At 44.3% G+C, this 6,125-nt stretch overlaps 1 protein-coding gene across 3 annotated transcripts in view; it reads right to left on the bottom strand.

Moving 5' to 3' along the window:
• Positions 1-6,125, bottom strand: part of LOC135393765 (CD151 antigen-like) — a 40,839-nt gene that overhangs the window by 15,414 nt on the left and 19,300 nt on the right. The window contains exon 1 of one of the 3 annotated variants that reach the window (XM_064624016.1): positions 2,108-2,198. The exons of the other annotated variants lie outside the window; for them this stretch is intronic. The gene's annotated coding sequence lies outside the window, so the exon portion shown is untranslated. Of the gene's footprint in view, positions 1-2,107; positions 2,199-6,125 lie in introns of those variants that run through there. 3 annotated transcript variants of the gene reach the window in all.

Here is a 6,125-nt window from a genome sequence, read left to right as displayed (position 1 = left end):
TAAAAGTATTCGTTTTGCTCGTGTCGACTGTTTGACACAGCAAATATTTACATTAAATGGGCTAATGCGATTAACAGAAGCTCGAAGGTACCACGTTTGGAATCAAAGCTGAACGGTACTTCCTCTGCACGACCTCACTGTCAGTGGTATCGACGTAACGCAGTCTCTTCCTGCGGAAAATTGAACCTCTGAATGCAATAAGGGGATAAGTGGAAAAATCCTAAACCGAGAAAAGGGGCCTGATCGGATTGCCTGTCCCATTGACATACATGCATTTCCCGTTTCTTACCTTCCTGTAGAGGACCAATAAATTGCAATAAAGTCCTAAATTTTCTTTGGCCGGTACCTACTGGTATGTAGATGTCATTGCAGCAAAAATAGCAAAAAAAAGTGATAAATCGACTTATCCCCTTATTGCATACAGAGGTTCAATTGTTCACTGCAATCTTTATGCATACTACATTTTACTATAGCGTCTTTTGCTAACGTCTGAGGCTCTTCCATGACATTTATTGCAATCTATCTGGCATTCCCCGCAGTGATTAATGTTACATTTCATATCAGAACCAGGGTGTCGAACTGAACCCGAACCGTTATTTTTGCCGGAACTGAACGCGAACTGAAATTTTCATGATACCGTTGAACCCGAACCGAAGCTGAACCGGAAAAATAATAGCGGTAGCCGGTTCGCAACAAAACGGTTCGGACAAAGAATTCAAGTGCCTCTCAATCCCCGGACACATTGGTCTCCATATCATGGATTTTGCCAATTCTCACCTAGCAGTCAAACGAGGACGTACAGTCTGAGCGATGCGGTGTCTGCTCTTCAGAGAGGATGCGGAAAGATGAAGCAGGAATGGAGTAGCCCCATAGGATGAACTAAGCACATTTCTCTTTACACGAGAGCAAGAGGTGGAGACGGTTTCATTGGTCGTGGTTTCAAAAGTAAATGTGCTTCTGCTTACTGGTAGTGCAATCGTGTCGTGATACATTGCCTTTGTCTTGTGGATTAATTGGTACACAGCTGTGAGCTCGGACAATGCAAGCCTGGCAGAGTTACAGTACGGTTTCAGATTGATTCACCCTGTACCGTCGTCTATATGTAAAATGCTGTCCATCTTATTAGGTTTCCTTTAAGTGTATCTTGCTGACACTGTGCGTGTGAGACTTTTGGAACAGAAAGTAGCGGGACTACATCAGCGTTGACGCTATTTGCAAGTGTTCATCCATTTCTGCGCTAAAGGGAGTACTTTGCCACTGAAAACATCAATGCAGAATATTAGCCACGCATTTCCTGATAAAAGCAGTTTTGTGGGACAAAAAATGAAAACGCTGAACCGGTTCGATTTTTGGCGTGGCCAAACCGGAACAAGATCAAAGCATCGTGAACCCGAACCGACCCCGTATTTTTTGCGGTTCGACACCCTGATCAGAACGCCTAGATCGCCCGTTGAAGAAGAAGAAAAAACTTTTCACTGTCCAACTTCTCTGTTTCGAAATTCCTTTTTCGTAAAAACGAAAACGGACTGGAATGACTGGCCACGTGTCCTTGTCTCCTTTTCTGGTGCGTCCTCCTCGAATGATTTGTCTGCCTTTCTTGGAACTTGGGCTTTCTATATCGAGTTTGATTGTTATGGAAGGTGATATTTACCCTCCCCTCTACATCCACGCCATTGTCAATAAATAAATCTTCATTTGTAACCAAATCAGGAACAGTAACACATAACATTGCGATATGTAACTTTGACTAAGGATCTCGTACACGCCATAGTGCACTGTCTCTTGCATTGCACTTTCGTTCTCATGTACTGCACAAGATATGCATCCCTAAAAATCTGCTCTCGACCACTTGGACAGAATAAAGTTGTTGGGAACCCAAGAAGAGGGGACGCAGCGTTGTCGGCAATTCTCCACAACCACAGAGAACGTAATTACCCTAACCCTAAGCGTACATTTTGGAAAGCAGAAAGGCAGAGTTGACATATATGACTGTAGGACCATTTGTAAGCGGATAAAGGATGACGAAGCGGGTAAAACCTGAAACTACTAAATTATCCGCGCTCATGCAGAACTTGTTTCGCATTCATGGGTACGCACGATTGCTTACCTCTTTATACTTGCACAGACGCCATGATCCGTCCGTCCGTCGAGGAAAAATATTTCCTCGAGAGGGTTGTCCCCCTGGCGTGTGTCCAGCACGCGAACGCCAATTCCTCGTTCTGTGTATCTATACCCAGCAAACCATTAATATCCCTGTCACATCCCTACAAGGTCGCGAACGTCCTGAACATTCACAGGATATCTATGGGATATCGCACAATTTCATTGGGTTTTGGGCTTACTCCAGAAAACAACAGATGTCCCTGGTATGTTGGAAGGATATCGCGATCTCTATGTTTGAATGTCCCATGACAGGCAGCCTGCAGATCCTAGGGATGTCTATGGGAGATCCAGGAAAGATTTGTTTGTCCTTATAGGGACAGTAACCTGAATTAAAAACACAGTAGTTGATAGGAAAGGATGTCAGAAATGTTGTTAGGTATACTGTGAGTTGATACAGAAACACAGGAATTGCAAAGATACATCCTCGTCACCTTTACAAATGATTTACGCCATGCTACCCCTACCGAACGTGTGTGTAATGATTTGTATTTCAGTATATGTTCCATCCAGCTCGCAAATAGAGGTTACCGCGGGTTTTCCCAAGTGGTCCAAGTGAGGTGGGCAGGGTTTGGCACTTATGCTGGCAGGTCCCACGGTTTTGCTGTACTGTGATGAATCCTGTTAGGCTAAGGTAATGTTTTTGTTCCCAAATGGGAACACTAGTATGAAATGGGTTAAAACACACAATAAATATTATTTGCTGGTACACAGTTGCAGTGGTCTCTACGCACTCTACAAACACCAAATATTTGATGCACAAAATTTTTAAAAGCAAAATCTGAACGATATTCGTAATCTCCTATATATATCCAAATATCCGTGACAGACGTCGCATTCCATCTCATGTGGTATAGTAGTGATTTTCGTAAGGCAAACTGTTACTGTTGGAATTGGAAATGAAAGAAAAATATGGAGATGTTAGTCCCGACCCCATCAGGACTGGCTACTCCAAACCGCGTTTGTGGATGGAACAGAAAAAAGAGAAAAACAAGGAGAAAAGAGGTAGAGCGGGTCGAAGAAAGTATAAAGGAAAAAGGCACTGCTATGAAACACTCACTGGTTTCACACAAGTTTTCACAGAGTGTCGAGCAGGTTCGAAGCAATGCCGTCACCTGGACAGGCCAACAGCCGAGAATCTTCCCAATGGAGGCGCTGTCTGGCGCAAGGGAACGTCGAGGATAGCATGCCTCGATAACATGTTTTGTGCACTGAGAAGGCCGGAATATTAGACATTTAGACGGAGCCAATGGAGGTAGAAACCGTATCCACTTTGTGCAGTGTTCACTACTGCGTTTATCGTGCCATCCCCTCTTGATATTGTTCATTACTGCGCATACATTAAATAGACTCGCATTTACTAGCTTAGTCAGTGTGCTTCACTAGATTGAAACAAAGTTTAGACTTTATCTTCTGATGTTTATCACTCGTATGACCCAGCAGTTGACATTTTTTTGATACGGTGTCCACAAACGTATAATATAGAAAATAAGGGAGAGAGAACAGAGAAGTTGGTTCTCTCTCTTACCCTATAGATAGGATTACCGGATTTCGTATTTATAAGAAAAAAACGAAAAACATACGCCGGCAAAATTTAAAGCAATTGGGGTTTATCTGGAAAACAGCGCTTTTGTGGGGTCTGCAAGGAAAGCCATGCCTCGATGTCTGGTTGTCTCGCAAGGAAGGGAGGGAGCCACAGTGCAACTGCATTCATACCTCTTGACATTGGAGTGACCGAATAGGGTGCACTTACCTTATACATACTCCGACATCTTGACGTCATTTGGGTCTCGTCCAGCCTCTAAAGGTTTCCGTGCATCATGAATGGTATTCAAGGGAGCATGGATGACATACCTTCTTGGAAGGGTAGCTATATAATTACTTCAAACTAAGGACGTTCCTACTAGATGGCATTGCACGCCAGGGTTCGAATCCGACTGTGCTGTGTGGTTTTCCTCAGACACTTTAAGACGGGCACAGTTCCCTGTGAAGTCGGCCCAGGACGCAAGAGTTGCCCGCCTGAGCGGTCGACTACTGCAAGCAGCTCCACCGCTGGAACTATGTAGGAGAGGCCAGACTACATTTCGTTTTACACGGGTAAAGTATTATAGTCGTCTTCAACTTAAGAAGGAAAAGAAATGGAGTCCGTCAGCTCTCAAAATATTACTTGGCCGCAGTTAGGATGGCTGTGCACTCACCCTCCTCCGCGAGATAATGTAGTCCATCATACCCACCAAAACTGGCGACATGACACTACGCTGCGTGGTGGCGATGCCGTCAGGGGCGGATTTAAGGGTGTCCTGACCCTTCCTCAATTTCAATCATTACATAGTGTATCAGTTGACCTTGGTAGTATAATAGCATTCGTTCCGAGACAGGACCTGAGAAAAATCCTGGATCCTCCCTGCATATCTCCAACGGCGAATGTATAGTTGAAGGACTAGATTTCTTTTCCTTCTTAAAACACGACTATAATTGCAACGCAAACAGTATAACACTGGACGCAAGCGAATGCTCACTTGGGATAATGTCACGGAATAACCGAGATATCTCGTTCTGTTTGTAAGTATGCCACACCCACCGCTTTTTCTGCCAATTTCGAATAATAACTCAGTCGTAAAGAATAAACACCGAAAAAGTCCAAATTTCCGGAAAATAATAGACTCCAAAAACATCCTCCCAATATGCTGTCACCCCCACTAACAATAGGGGAGAGTAGGAAACAGTGAAGCTGTGCAGACCGACTTGCATAGAGTAACAGAGAGAACGGTACTTGCTAAAGGTTTGCTCGCATTTCCTAACGTTTACTGAAGGAACAGAAATGTAGTCCGTGGAGGTATGGAGGCGCAAGGAGGCAGCGCCACCATGCGTCATCAGTAGGGGAGCGCACTTTCTGCTGCAGCGTAGTGTCATGCGGCCCAGCCAATACGGAAGGGAGAAAGCGTGACCTGTTTGCGTCCAGCAATACTACCTGCGGCGCAGTAATATTTTCAGATCTGACGGATTCGATTTCTACGGCCACATTTTTATGCATTAGACTTTCATTATTCATGGCCATGATGAAATGCACCGCGTAGCGCCATGTAGAACAGTCCGCAAAGGCATTGAGTTGAATGAGCTTTTCCCGCTTCCTCCATGTTTTCATAACATGACTTCAATATGCATCTTGGGTGTCTGTCAGTGGTTCCATAGACATAACAACACCGGAAGGAACTCCGCACGTGCTTCTTGATCCAACTCATCCACATAAATGTCAGTCTTTTTTCATTCCCCAATTCTCCGGGAGAACTGGCGAAAAGAGATACACGCATTTCATGTGTCACACTCGAAGCCCGCTCACGGACACCACGCGAGCGCTATCAGGGTGTTTGAGGGTACAAATAATTATCATTCAAAACGAGTGCTCGAAATTAAGCAACTCGTTATTGCTACACAGTTTTATATGCCGCGACTGCAGCAACAGTAGGTTTGATCCCGGAATTTCGGGACAAGAAAAATAAGCCGGGATCTCGGCATTCGGGATATGCCCAACAAAATTGACGTCCAAAAGGCAATCCGTCAGGTCAGTCGAAGCGATCCCAGCAGTATACGTGACACGTCAAGCTGAATGTTGTCTAGAATTGAAAATCGAATGAGATGATTTTTCTTCAACTTGTTTAACACACTCTGTTGTTGGCTATGTTACAAGATATCGGTGGTCGCGGTATAGCTCACCATAGTCAAATGACGTCTTCATCTGAAATTTTTTGGACATATTATAGCGCTGTCAAACCAACTTCCCAAATGATTTTTAGAAAACACACGGCAGTACGCTGTGTCGTATAGTGCTCGCAACACTCGGGTGAATAGCAGAAATTTGCACAGTCTCAAGCAATGCGTCCACATCAACGGGAGAAATGTATTTCCAAGACGACATAAATGACTTTTGCTCATAAATCACGCAATGGATGGATCTCGTTTCTTTT

Source organism: Ornithodoros turicata, chromosome 5 (genome assembly GCF_037126465.1).
Source record: "Ornithodoros turicata isolate Travis chromosome 5, ASM3712646v1, whole genome shotgun sequence".
Classification (NCBI taxonomy): domain Eukaryota; kingdom Metazoa; phylum Arthropoda; class Arachnida; order Ixodida; family Argasidae; genus Ornithodoros; species Ornithodoros turicata.
The sequence above is the reverse complement of the archived record's forward strand: the minus strand, read 5'-3'. Positions and strand labels throughout refer to the sequence as shown.